This window comes from Macaca fascicularis, chromosome 3 (assembly GCF_037993035.2).
Source record: "Macaca fascicularis isolate 582-1 chromosome 3, T2T-MFA8v1.1".
Taxonomy (NCBI): Eukaryota; Metazoa; Chordata; class Mammalia; order Primates; family Cercopithecidae; genus Macaca; species Macaca fascicularis.
Window position 1 is genome coordinate 160,899,534 of NC_088377.1, and position 14,788 is coordinate 160,914,321.

Here is a 14,788-nt window from a genome sequence, read left to right on the forward strand (position 1 = left end):
ATACTTAAAAAATGTGTAGACCACAACCACTCTCCAAATGTTAAGTATGGGGAGTGTTTGTAAATCATGGAAGAATTAAAAACAGAAAACAATACAAGAAATCTCACCTTCAAAATTATACAGTCATGTATAATGTTTTTGCCTTCACACATAGTGCCATGCTTGCCTTCAAAAAACACACTTCATCAGAGAAGAAAAAGAATTCGACAAGCTCGGTGATCTTCTGAACCAAAGGCACTTGCTAATATTGTGGTCCCCCTTGTATTACAAAACACATTGACTGGTGAACTATTCTTGGTTAAGCATGGATTTGACTGTCAAAGAAGATATACTTATTACATTTACCACTAATTCTATCACAGAAAAACTAGCACATGCTTCACTTTGACTAATGGATGGCACTTTCAAAACTGTCCCCGCTGTTTCTTTAATCAACTATATACAATTCATGCCTCCATTGGATTAAAAAAATTCTAGAACTTATCCACTTGTTTAGGTATGAGTGACTGAAAAAAAATGGATTGATTTACACACTCTTATTTGAAGATTTGGTCGATTTTGCAGAAGAGAATGGATTTTAATTGAATCTTTAAACTATAATGACAGTTTGGGAATTAGGTGTGATCAAGTCTTCTAAAAGTGAATGTCAAGGTGTTACCAATAATGTTTGTTTTCCCATTCAGCCCACTGTGTTTGATGGAAAATCATGATCAGCGGATTGGCAGCATGATATGGCAGTAACAAAAACTTCAATTTAAAAACATATGATTTGCCTGAAGTGGCATTCTTTCTAGCTGTTGACATTGCAGGAACTCCTAATGAATTAAAGCTGCATTTGCCTGAAGAAGCCGTTGAAGTTACTGATTTGCTGATAGTTCTGTGCCTGATAAGATAAGAAGACACTTATGGAACAATGTTGCTGTTCCATCACCTGTATTGTTTCCACCTAATTTGTGATATGTATGTTAGTGCATATGGACTGTATAAGAGTGTGTATAGATTCTTGCATACCAAAAACAACATAGAAGCATGGCTCAGGAGATGAAGGTATTTAATATGGAATCCTCATGTTATTGTATATCGAATCATTGAAGGATTTCAAAAAGGGTGGTGACTCCTAGAAAATAAGTATCAATGCATTCTCTGAGGAAAGCAATGTCCTAAAAGATAAAACTAAACTAAACTAAAAACAAGCAAACGAAAAACAAAACAAACAAACAAAAAATAAGCAGCTATTCGTCATGATGCAAGACTTCAACATATAATGATTACAAAATTCAGCCAGCTCTTCTGGACAATCTTCAAGCAATTGCCCATAATCTATCTCTGCAACACACTTTTTCATTTCAAATTTTCTGTTTTAGTTTTTTTCTTTTCTTTTCCTTCTTTTAGTATTTTAAATTGTCAGAATTATTTTTTACAATTTGCTATACTATGTATTTATCTTTGGCATCATTTTTAATACTGGAGTGCTAAATTGTATAGACACTTTAGCGAGTTCTAATTCATTTTATGCATTTTTTTCTAATTTGGTTATACAAAAGTTTACTTATGTATATTGACTACGTGTAAGTATTGCTCGTGTACATAAAAATGTTGCAACTTCTTCAGTAAATGGAAAGATGCCCTTTTTACACATCTGTATTTTTGAGATAAAATTTCTCAAGACTTGTGCTCTTTGAGCAACTGCATATGACATGATGACCCATTATGATTTTCAATTAATCTCCTAAAAAGGATGAGATTGTCACAATATTTCAGAGGACAACCGTTAGAAAGCTGGATGCATAAAAATCTCAACTGTAGTAATATGCATTTATTCATTTCCCCTTTTGACCTACTTATTTATACACAAGTTGTCTGCTCATACCTGTTGGATTTATGAGACCATCATTAGTATAGCTGAATGTTTATGCTTACAAAAATCTGTATGTTATTACTGCCTATTTTATTGTGTAAAGTTGTCTGTGAAGTGATCTGTCATGTTCTCTATGTTTCTCAAATCTCCTTTTAAAAAATGTAAATAAATATCTTCTAAAGAGTTGTAATTATTTTTTCCAGAATTTTATTTTGGGCATCAAAAATCTTTTGGGATGTCAACATTTGGTAATATGGCATTCGAGATTATGTTTTTTGGGAGTCATGATGGGTCCCAAATGAACACACATATATGTGACATCTGAAATAAACCAGACTGATATTTGTCCAAACGTTTCATGCTAAGTTTTCCTCAATAGAATACTCTCGTTTTTGCCTAGTTAACTCTTATTAATGTTTTTGTCTTTCCTGGATTTATTACTTAAATATTATTCTCTCAGGAAACACTAAATTAGATCCTCAGACTCACATATTATATACTACATTTTTTCTTTTACCACATATTATAATGATATCTAAGTGTATTTTGATATGTACATGAAATATATATTACTATAAAAGTGAATAATATTATATATATACACATATATACACACATACATGAAATTACACACACATACTAACACACACAAAGTATCGGTATTTGGAAGGCTGCTAGCATTTGATTATTTGGTCATTTCATAATTTCCCGATCCTGGATTTTGTGGTAAATTTCAGCTTTCCATTGATTTTGGGAAGCTCGCAGTGATAGACTTTTATTTTCACAATTGTAAGGCTTTACTCATTGTTTTTAAGAAAAACACTAGGGTTGTTTTAAATTTGAATACGTATGCCTACAGACTGATTTTAAAAGATCTATCAAATAGTATTACTAGGCTTGTCAATGGAGAAAAATGATAAGGCAAGTTTCAATCATTTTAGGAGATTTATTTGCCAAAATTAAAGACACACACCCAGAAGACAGGTCTATGCCTTTCTCTGAAGATGATTTTGAGGGCTCCAAATTTAAAGGGGAAAAGGCAGGGTATTGAGAAGTACACAATTTGCATGTAACAGGGAGTTAGGGAAAAATAGTTATTCATGCCTTTGTCTGCCTCAGTGAATCGGCATTTTTTTTTCCATAAGATGACCTAGACAAATGGGGCAGAGGAAAAATGCAAGGAATCTGCATTTTACATATGATAACACAGGCAAAAATGGAGTAAGGGAATAATCAGATATGCATTTGTGTCTGGTGAGCCATGGGTAACTGCACCTGTAAAGACAATCTATCAATTTGCATTGGCATGTTGAAATTTTAACAGAAACACCTTAAAAGATCTTGCAGCTCCTCAGGAATTTCCCTGTAGGCAAAATATGGGGAAGGCATGTAGCTTTTCATCTTGTAGCCATCTTACTTAGGAACCAAATGGAGAAGGCAGATTTGCGTGACCCAGTTCCCAGCTTGATTTTTCCCTTTGGCTACATGTGTTCGGGGGTTCCAAAATTTAATTTACTTTCACCGGCTCCATTTTCATTCTGCCTGAAAAATGCAAGAAAGAGAAATAATTTTCCTAAAAGCAGAGTGAAAAAAATACTTTTGTAATCATGGGGTTATTTGAGAAATGTACTGTTCTCTATTCTTTGATGTGGAGCTTAACGCTTTTTCTAGCTGTGATTTTTGGACTTTTGAGAAAGAGGATTATGTTGAAACTGGCAGAAAATGCTAGGCCACACTTACTATGAAAGATTTTAGACAATGCTCTGATGTTCTCCTGTCCATCCCCCTGAGGAACTTCTGTGGGGTTGAGGCAACGACTGGAACACCTGTGGCCACACAGTCTGATGGCATCAGCTGTGGAGAATGAGGACCACATTCTCTGCTCTTCAGAAGAATCCGTGATTAGCACTTAGAGTCTTAGGGATATCTGGGAATTAAACTCCTAAGGAAGTTAAACCTATAATCAAAGAAGATTAGATTTCTCATAATTTGTAGAAAGGAAACTCAGAGTTAAAACATGAATAATAGGCAGAGGTGAGGGGTGAAATCGACCAAGCTAGTTATTTGTTTAATATCTGAGTGCTCAGCTAGGTTTCAACCTCTGTTAGGAAGTATCTTGTTGAGGGCTCCATTCCAGCAACTACATAAAGCCTTATGCAGAGAAATGATTCAGAGCATATGTCATCCTCACAACAAATTATTTAAATCTCTTTTGTAATCTATATTTTTACATACAGTTTGGCATTGATTTAAGCTGAAATGAATAGTGTGATGGACAGTGCTCTTGAATTAGAATGAATAAAAATATTCCCCTAAATTAAACAATATACATACACAGATAAACATGGGAATGGGACAAAAGCAAAAGAAGTGACTTCGAAAAGTGATCTTAGCATAGACAGAACTAGAGCGCAAACTGTCAAACTTATCTGACAGAATCTGACTTCCCAGTGAGTATAACAAGACCATCATGTTTCTTATAAGGCAGGTTGATGAGAGCACACTGGAACTATGGTATCTGATTTGATCTGGTATCTCCATACATACACATAGTCATAGGCTAGTATATAGATATAACTTTGATACATTTCAGTTCCATGTCACATCAACCATTTCCTAGACTTGATGGCTAATTCCATGTTGCTTTAATACATTTTTCTGGATGGAGTTTTATGCTTATGTAGGTTTGAGGATTCGATATAAATGGTTGGCACATGTTATACAAGAGGACGAAAAGATATATTAAATTCATCTATGTTTGGATGTATATTAGAGATGGTAAATGATATTATAGAATGTTTATTTTTACAATTCTCTACTTTATCTGGGTCATAAACTTCTTAAAATTTCTTTTTCAGTTTAAGCTTTCTATGCTTCTATTCAACCCCAAGATAATTTTCTTCTAAGATTAAGGAAAATCTATTCAGCTGTTTTAAAGCTAAGTGAATGTGAAAATTATATATTTTTTATCATCATAGGAAAGGCAATCTATTGTAATAGCTTTCTCAGTAAAACGCAAAAAAGACTTCTTTTGAAAAGTTCCAATCTAAATACAAATGATACCAGATAGAATAAAAACTATCTTGTCAGCATGTGAGGAAGAAAAAAAGTTCCCAAATTTCTACTTAAAAACATCCCATTGTCTGGACTCCTGATACTTAGAAATACAAATCAGTGAGTGACTTATTTAAATAGGCATTACTAGACATGCTATTGTCTCCACAAATATGTACAGGAGCCTTTAGCCATTATGTTAGAAGGACGGATAGTAAGTGCATCAAGAAAATGTGAAAGATGAAAATGAATAGTGTAATGCTTATTAAAAATTTAAAGATAAAAAGGATCTTGGTGTTCATGGGGTTTAGTCGTCCTGAAAACTGATTATAATGTGAAGTACTTGGAGGTCATGGTGTTCTTTACAGAACTCTTAATTACTGATGTAGTGCACCAGTGTGACAATCATGATCGTAATTTTTGCAAGTGAGATAACATGATATTTACTGATATTAAATAAGGAAGCAGAACTGAATATTAATGTTTTAAGACAAAAATATTTATTATGGGCAAGAAACAAAATTACAACCATTTTATTTGTTAACTTAATCTTTTTGTAAAAAAAAAAAAAAAACAAAGCAAACATTTAAATCAAGTGTCTGAATACCTTAAACTCAGAAAGTACAATTTTCATTGAAATTATATTTAATGACTCTTATGTAGCTCAAGTCTCGAATAATTTTTAGCACACAGGAGTGACTGTCCTTTTCATGGCCATTCACTTGCCCACTCTGTCTCTCAGAAACACCAGATAGATTATTGCAAATGTGACTAGACAGTCACAAGGAACCCACTTTTTATCCAAAAGTTAGACGCTGAAAAGTAAAAATTCAAGTATCCTCATTATTACTTTTACCTCCTTATTCTCAGACCCATAAATTTACGTAACTGCATCAGTTTAAGAGCTGTCCACATCCTAAAGAGCTGTGCCCACTCATCATGGGGTATCACTGAGCTGCTGGCATCTAACAAGCACCTTTAAGAGGCCAGTTCATCACTGTCTGCTGGCAGCTTCTGGAGTTATATGGGAGGACCAGTGGATCCCAAGAAATTGGCCCATCTCTCCTCTACATCTTCTTTGCTGAAATCCTGGCTAGCAAATATCAGGGGTTTTGTTTGTCCTTTTAATACAGGAAAGAGACAGGGAAATACTGGGTAGAAGAGGGTGGTTCCCTGGCAAAGGCCCCACCCTCAGACCTGGGGACTGCGGTTCTAAATGGGATTTCTGTTTTTGTGCCCAAAAAGTTGCTTTTTGTCCTGGCATGCCCCCCATCCTGTGCCTATGTAAACCTGAGACCTTAGCAGGCACACAAACAAGTGGCTGAACGTCCAGAGGAGCAGAGGAACAGAACAGCAGAGAACAGCAGAGAGTGGTGGAAAGTGGCAGAAAGCAGCAGGGCAGGACACCAGAGAAAAGGACGGGTGTCTGGACACCCAGAGGAGTTTGGCTGGGGACAGTCGGTGAGGGGTTCGGCTGTTGGAAGTTCCAACTCCAGGGAAGAATCACCTTCCTACTTCATCTCCCTGCTTCCAGCTCCCCATCTATCCTGCTGAAAGCCATCTCCATCATTCAATAAAACCTAGCACTCATCCTTGGAGTCCATGTATTAACTCGATTTTTCTTGGATGCTGGACAGAAGCTCAGGATCCAGAAAGCTGTCACACTGGCCCTCTGCCCTTGCAGAAAGGCAGAGGGTTAATTGAGCTGATTAATACTCAAGCCATCCTCAAATGGCAAAGCTAAAGGGCACACTGTAACATGCGCCCACCAGGGCTCCTTCACCTGCCAGTCTGTGTGCTCCACCTCTTGCAAGGGGTTTAAGCAGCCAGGCGACTGAACAGGCGAGCCACACCCTGTCACATTTCCTGCCAGGGGAATCAGGAAACTCTTCCATTTTACTTTCTACTATAATTACTCATATCTTGGAATCAAAGGATTAGTGTGGATATTCTGCTGACTGTTAGGTATGTCTATATAAAATGCATATTTGAAAATGGGGAAAGTGGCATACAGGTAGATTGGTTGAGCATAGTGAACCTAATTCTATAAAATCATGTCTTACGATCACCCCTGGCCATCAGAGGACAACTGCAACTGAGCTCTCAATCATGAAGCCAGTTGGTTACCAGTTTTGTTTTTTGTTGTTGTATAATTTTTATTTGTATTTTTTTGAAGGATTACTTTATAGACCTTTAGTGGAGTTCTAAGGAGGCACCTTTACAATATAAAGATACCCTGTTGCTACTTACCCTTCATACTTTCCATTTATTATTCTCCTCTTAATTACCAACTATATAAAACAACCAGTAAAAGTGGATATTATTCTCTGTAGAAAAGTTTGTGAAAATAAAATATTTGGCTTCACATTTCTTGCCTTGAGATGTAGAAATAGAACAACACAATAAATAGAATAAGCTACTGCTATGGTTTGAATGCATGTATTTTTCCAAAATTCTTAGATTGAAATATAAGACTTAATGTGATACTGTAAAGCACTGGGGCCTTCTGTGAAGTGATTAAGTTAGGTGGGCTTTACCCTCATGAATGGATCAATGACCTTATGAAAGAACTGGAGGGATTTAATTAGGCCATTTTGCCCTCTTGCCTTCCACCACATAAGGACACAGCAGGAAGGAACAGTATAAGAACTGCTGACAGTTCTGTTGACATCAACTTTGCCAGCCCCTTAATATTGGACTGTCTATTTTCCAGAACATAGAGAAAATTAATTTCTCTTACTTATAAATTACCTAGTCCAAGGTATTTTGTTACAGTAGCATGAACAGTCTAAGACAACTACTTAGCAATATTAGTATTGATTCTAAATGTCATAGAGAAGAGTTGGAGCATTTATTCTTAGTGAGATTAAAACCAACAACATGAATTAGCAAGATGCTACATATTCATCATCACCATTCTCTCCTTCAGTTTTCAATCAGCTTTAGTAAAATATAATTTACACGCAAATCCTCCAATTTTCAATGATTTCATGAGCTGTGTGTATAATAATAGAAACACCAACACGAACATGATAGAGAATATTTCCATTAACCCCCACATTTTTATGTGCTTTTTGACAATCAAGGTCACTTCTCATCTCTTACCCCTGACAACCACTTATTTGCTTTCTGGCACTATACTATTGACATATTTCAAACTTCATATAAATGGAATAAAGAATATATATCAATAATAATTGACTTCTTTCAAATGGGTTTTTAGATTATTTCCATTTTTATCTGTTATGAACAATCAGCAACAAGCATTTGTAAATATGGCCACCTTTGTACACATATACTTGTCTTTCTGGGGTACATATTCAATAGAGGAATTACAGCATAAATTATTTTAATTTTAATATATCTCGACAAAAATAGCTTAGAGATTTATGTTCCTAAAAGGTGATCTAAGAACAAAACTTTGTAGAAAGAGCAGATTTATAGCAGTGTCAGAAAATTGTTTTCTTACCCACTCAGGGAAACTTGATATTATCTGCCTTAGTTTGGGTCCTGCAAAAGCAAAGCCTGAATAAGAGATTAAAATGGTGACATTTTATTTGTTATGGATAAACCATGGGAAGTTAGAATAACTAACTTATTTTATAAATAACTTATAGAATAAATAACTTATTTTATAAATAATAAAAGTGCCTGGGAAAGGGAGGTAGGTGCTGGGTGGAAACACAGAAGAGAAGAGAGGCAAAGCAACACAACATCAATCATTAGCAGCCTGACTCCTCTTTACAACTAGCCGCTAAATAAATAAATAAATACCTTTCAGCTGATACACTCGGAAGGTTTGCAAACATGAACTGCACCTTGTGATAGTGCCCAGAGGGGAGAACAAACAAATTTATCCATAGTTCCCCCCCCCCCCCATTTCTCTACTTGCTAAGGTTCTCCCCTCCAGGAGCTAATTCTCAGTAACTTACAGTTTGTGTTAGCTTGTTCCTTGGCAGGCACTCTGGAAGCAAAATCTCAGGGACGTCAGTGCAGCATTTTCTCTGAGTCTGAAAGCTGAAAGACTCAACCAAGATTTGCTTAGTTTGGATCCTGGAGGCTGGAAGATAAAAATTTTCCTTTGAGAATTATCAATAACCATTTATTGTCCAGAGAGAAAGAATGAGGTGGTACAGGGAAAGTGAAAAGGTGCCCAAGATGTATGTTCAATACATTAAATGGATGAAGATTTATACCTGCTGATGCTTTAATTGATTGATAGGGAGGGAGGTTGAACACATTTTCACATGTCTATCATCCCCACGTATACATTTTTTTCTAGTCTTTTATTTCCTTGTGGAATATTTTTATTTGTTGATTTTTTAATATAAATTTTGGCTATTAATTTATTGTCTGCATATTGTAATATTTCCCTTTAGGTTATATTTGTCTATGGGCTTGCTTATGTTTGAATTTTATTCATGATGTTTTGAATATTATAGAAGTTACAAATGTTCATTTAGACAAGTGTATCATTTATTTATTTGCTGTTAGAAAGTTATGAAAAATTATTTTCCGCTATAACTCACTACATAATTTTCTTTGGTGTTCTTCTTATGTATTTATGGTTTATGTGTTTATTATTTGCATTCTTTTTATGACATCATAATATAGGATATACTATTTATATTTTTTCTAAATAGAAAATCAGATGGTCCAACATCAGGTAATTTTAAACTGTTATTTTCCCATCTAATTGAGATGCCATATTTATTGTGCACTGAAATTCCATTATTGAATTCCTTTTTCATTTTATTGATCTATTTTCCCATTGCAGCTTCAAATTTAAGGCATTTCAATGACTACAATTTTCAAACTTGTTTTAATATTTGGGAAGACAATTACTTTCTTTTTGCTTTTCTTAAAAAAAAAGTCTTACAACTTTTACTCACTTTTCTAAGTGAATTTTAGGTTGAGCTTGTCAAGTTCCTTAAAAATCTGTTGCTGGAATATTTATCAGAAAGTATTTAATTTATAGAGTAATTTAAAGAAAATTTAAAAGCCTTTATAAATGTGATTTTTTAAAATCTGGAATCTCAACATATAAAAAAGATAAAAGGGGAGACATTTGAGATTATTTGAAGGGTCAGACATATAAATGATCTATGAAGAACTTGTGGAACATAGTTCACGAACCACTTTTAAAATTTCTATCAGGAAAGAAATGCCATAATTTTATATTTTCTCAAGGGTCAGAAATTACTGAGTAGAGATTTCCAATGAGTGAAAGCCAGGGGAAATTCAGAACAGATGGAGGAAGGAGATGAATCATTCATTAGGAATTTGACTGACCTTTTGTGAGATAGCTCTGGTCATTTGCTGAGTGGATGTCAAGATCCCTGTTCCAGTAATAGCCTAAGCATTTTCTGTCTGTGTTTAGGATGCAGACATACACATATCCCAAAAACTTGACAGTTTTTTTTTTAATATAAATAATGTAATTAGGTAAGCAATATTTTAGGAAACATGATTGTTGAAAGTCAAACACCTATGATTAAATGTATTGCAACTATGTGTATTGTAATCACCTTGAGAAGTATTTGAAAATTATATAGAACATGGAATTTAAAACCCACAATGAGCCTCATTGAATTCTCTGTGATAGGCTGTCTAGAGTTTCAGAATCTCTGAGTAAAAAGGAAAGGTGATAAAATATTACAGACATTCTATCATACTTGGTTAGAACTTTTTAATACATAGGTAAAACTTGACTTTAACTTTGGTATTAGGTCTAAAACAAAGCTTTTTTTTTAGGGGGGTAAAATTTAGGCTTTAAAAATACTCCATTGAATGCTTTGCCTTATCACTATTTTTCATTTGATTCCCACACCTGAAACTTCTGTCTTGATTTTGAATTTCCTTAACATCTTCTCTAAGTTCAAATAATTGGGTTCTGTTGTTAGTGGTAAAACTGGAAATGTTGAAGGTGTTGTGGCAATATTGTTCTTTGTAATTATTTTAAGGAGCAGTTTGTATGATATTGTATGTAGAAGTTACAAATACACATAATCTGTTACTCAGAGCCCTTAATCTGCAGATATTACCCAGTTGGACAAACCATGAAAAACATACCATATGTACTTTAATTGTGTAAGGCAGTAGTTTCTAACCGATTTGAGAACAAGAACACATTTTATGGGTAAGCTTTGTATAGAAGGATAATTTTACTTTTAGCAATTGTATGTGGAGAAAACATATTACACAAAAATATTGTAACAAAGTTATATTTCAATTTATTTGCATATTGTCAATCAGAATATTTATATACTTTGAAAAACTCATATATGCAACTGAAATGTTATTCAAACGCAACTACCATGATACTTGAATGCTTGAATTTAACAGATCACTTACAACAAGCTCATAGCTTTCAAGGTATCGAAAGTTCACAGGTTGGTGACCACTAATACAAAATATTTTTTCCCTCTTCTTCTCTGTCTTTTATCATTCCCAAACTGGTTTTATTCCTATTTTTACTTAACTATCAATAAATATATTTAGCCTCAATTCAATATATTTAAAATCAAGGGCATGATTTTTGTGAAAACACATTTAATAAAAATTTATGGGCTGGGTATAGTAGCTGACTCCTGTAATCCCAGCATTTTGGGAGGCCGAGGCGGGCAGATCACCTGAGGTTGGGAGTTCAAGACCAGCCTGACCAACATGGAGAAACCTCATCTCTACTAAAAATACGAAAAATTAGCCGGGCGTCGTGCTGCATGCCTGTAATCCCATCTACTTGGGAGGCTGAGGTAGGAGAATCGCTTGAACCCGGGAGGCAGAGGTAGTGGTGAGCCGATATCGCCCCATTGCACTCCAGCCTGGAAAAAAAGAGCAAAACTCCATCTCAAAAAAAAAAAAAAAAAAAAAAAGAAAAGAAAAGAAAAGAAAGAAAGAAAGAAAGAAAGAAAGAAAGAAAGAAAGAAAGAAAGAAAGAAAGAAAGAAAGAAAGAAGAAAGAAAGAAATTATGAAGCCACTGAGCCAAAACACAATATCTGAGCAGCCCACCCACAAAATCACACCTGGTGAAATCGTTTTTTAAAAAAATCAATTGACAACACCTGTTACCTAAAGATGAAGTAGGAAATAAAGCATCACAAATGTTTACCGGTAAAGTGTGAAAACAAAATTATCCATATAAAAGTTTTTGTACCAAGATGCGTGTGTGGTAGCCATAGATGAGCTCAGAATCTGACAGCTGGATAATTTTAATTTCTGAGCAGTTGATACCTCAGGCAAAACAGAACAAAATATTTGAAAATTTGTAATCAGCTGAAGGTTTAGTGTGTTCGCAGTCTTCTGACACTTAATTATCTAATTTTAGCACGATGATTGAAATAAGCTATATAAGGCACATACATCAGTACATGTTGTGAACATTTAAGATATTCGAGAAGTTTTTTGAGTAAATGTAATTGTCTGATTCAAATATAATACTCTAGGACCGGGTATGGTAGCTCACATCTGTAACGCCAGCACTTTAGGATGCCAAGGAGCCTTGGGAGGATCGCTTGAGCCCAGGAGTTGAAAATCAGTCTCGGCAAAATGACAAAACCCCATCTTGACAAAAAATACAAAAATTAGCCGGGCTTGGTGGCACAGGCCTGTAGTCTCACCTACTTGGGAGGCTGAGGTGAGAGAATCACTTGAGTCCGAGAGGTTGAGGTTGCAGTGAGCCATCATTGCACCACTTCACTCCAGCCTAGATGAGGGAGTGAAACCCTGTCTCAAATATATATATGTACAAAATACTTTACTAGGGAGGATCAGTCACAGACAGAAATGACCATAACAGAATAATATAAAACAGTGTATTCCACAAAGTATGTGCATATATAGTATTATATTCAAAAGAAAAAAATTATCATTAAATTCAGAAACTTATAAATTATTTGTAATTTGTAACACATTTAATAAATGAATTTGTAATAAATTTCTAATAAAAAGTGTTCTTCATGATATAATGATAAAGAGATGTAAAATTAGGTATTAGGCCTGTATTGTACTGAATATTAGTGGAATAATCGCAATTAAACAAACTTTGCTTACAAAAAAGATACCAATGCTGTTGTTTCAAATATTTAATTATTAAGGAATTAAATTATTGAACAGGCAATGTCTTACCTGTTTCTAGATACACTGCAATGAAAGCAGAAGCAAGTTACAAATGCAGACTGTAAATGGACAATATTTAGACAATGTTAATGGCTGGAGCGTTTAGAAATCTTCATGAAAGTGGTGTATAAATTGGTGCCGTGAAAGATGTATGGAATTCCAACAAGCAAATATGAGAAAAAGGAGCATTTTCACAATTATAGGTGGAGAGAGAAGTGTAAACAGAACCACAAAGACAATTGTAATATGTATGAAGTTGGAAAAGTAAATAGAGACAAGGTTGTGAAAGGCCTAGAGCCAACTTTATCAGTCAGGATTCAGTTAGAAAAACAGAAACAATGTGATTATTTTAGTAATAGGCCTCACCAAGTTGCAGAAAAAAAGAAAAACAACTGGGGTGGTAACAATCAAGAAGATAACTTGGAGAATAATTGTAAAGTTAGCAACTATTTCAGAAACACTGACACGTGTGGGCATGTCTGAACTTGCAGGGAATTCTGGAAAGACAGCCATGTTCAGCTGCCAGAGTAAGACCATGAATTGAGGCTGGTGCAGAGGGCTATTAGAAAGTTATCATATCTGAATAACTGCTAGCTGCTGTTGTTCAGCAGGGCTGACAACTGGTAAGGAGAGCTGTCATGGAATGGAGAAGACAAAGGACAAGAGTAAGAACAGTACTACTGTGTCTGTATGTACACATACCTAATATGATGACCTTCAGGAAGGAGTGCCTGTTACCCCACTTGCTGGCTACTGTTCTGCTTCTGTTTTCCAAATTCTGTTCAACGTTAACTTTTGGTCAACTCTAGCAGAGAACCATGTGGTGAATGGGGATTCCAGGAAATATAGTCCAATGTAAACAAGTGACAGAGTATAAACTGCCACACCATTCTTATGCCTCTTGGCTTTACACATCATGCATTGGAGTCCTCAGAGATATTGAGAACAGGAGTGAAAAGATGAGATTTTGTTTTGTCTGAGGCCATAAAATTGTTTTTAAGAGTGATAAACTGGAAGTTAAAAAAAATTGCAAACGTTTTTTTCAGCCCTCTAGGTAGAAATGGTACAGTCTGAACTAAGACAATGACAATAGGCATGAGAAAGAGAAGACACATTTGAGTCTTGCAAGAGGCTACATTGACCGGACAAGCGTTGATTGGTTAGAGGAGATAGAGGAGGTGGAGAGTAGATAGAGCGTGCACAGTATTTAGCTTGGTGTTTGCAAGTGTGATATAAATGTCAAAGAAATACTGTACTAGGCAGGTTAAAGGAACAGAAAACTTGACATTCAGGACTACTGCAATCAGAGAAAGACTGAAAATCAACTTCACTGTAACAAAAGGTAGAGAGTTTTCAAGAGCTGTGGTTAGTTAGTGGAAAAGTAGTGGAAGACATTAAGGAGAAGGATGGTCAATGTGAATAGTATATCCGTATTTTTTAATTGCCACTTATTGAAATTAGGTTCCCACCCTCCCAGAAGAGACTGGGAGATCTGGGTTCTATCTGTTTTGATAGTTATATATCTCAGGTTCTTGAGAAAAGACGCAATATCAAATATGTGAAGAAGGCACCTTGCTTCCCCTTTGTCTTCTGCCATGAGTGTAAGGTTCCTGAGGCTACCCCAGCCATGCTGAACTGTGAGTTAATTAAACCTTTTCTCTTTATAAATTACCCAGTCTTGGGTATGTCTTTACAACAATATTAAAGCAGATTAATACAGTTTATATATACGATATGTCTGCCAATATAGGCTGAGG

The 14,788-nt window shown here is 35.1% G+C and overlaps 1 long non-coding RNA gene across 1 annotated transcript in view; it reads right to left on the reverse strand.

The window, feature by feature from the left end:
- Nucleotides 1-2,790: 2,790 nt before the first annotated feature.
- LOC107129278 (uncharacterized) overlaps nucleotides 2,791-14,788 on the reverse strand; it is a 29,733-nt gene continuing 17,735 nt past the window's right edge. The window contains exons 2-4 of the long non-coding RNA XR_001489667.4: nucleotides 8,845-8,972; nucleotides 3,599-3,815; nucleotides 2,791-3,400 (exon numbers count right to left, since the gene is read on the reverse strand). This is a non-coding gene — a long non-coding RNA (uncharacterized lncRNA). The remainder of the gene's footprint in view (nucleotides 3,401-3,598; nucleotides 3,816-8,844; nucleotides 8,973-14,788) is intronic.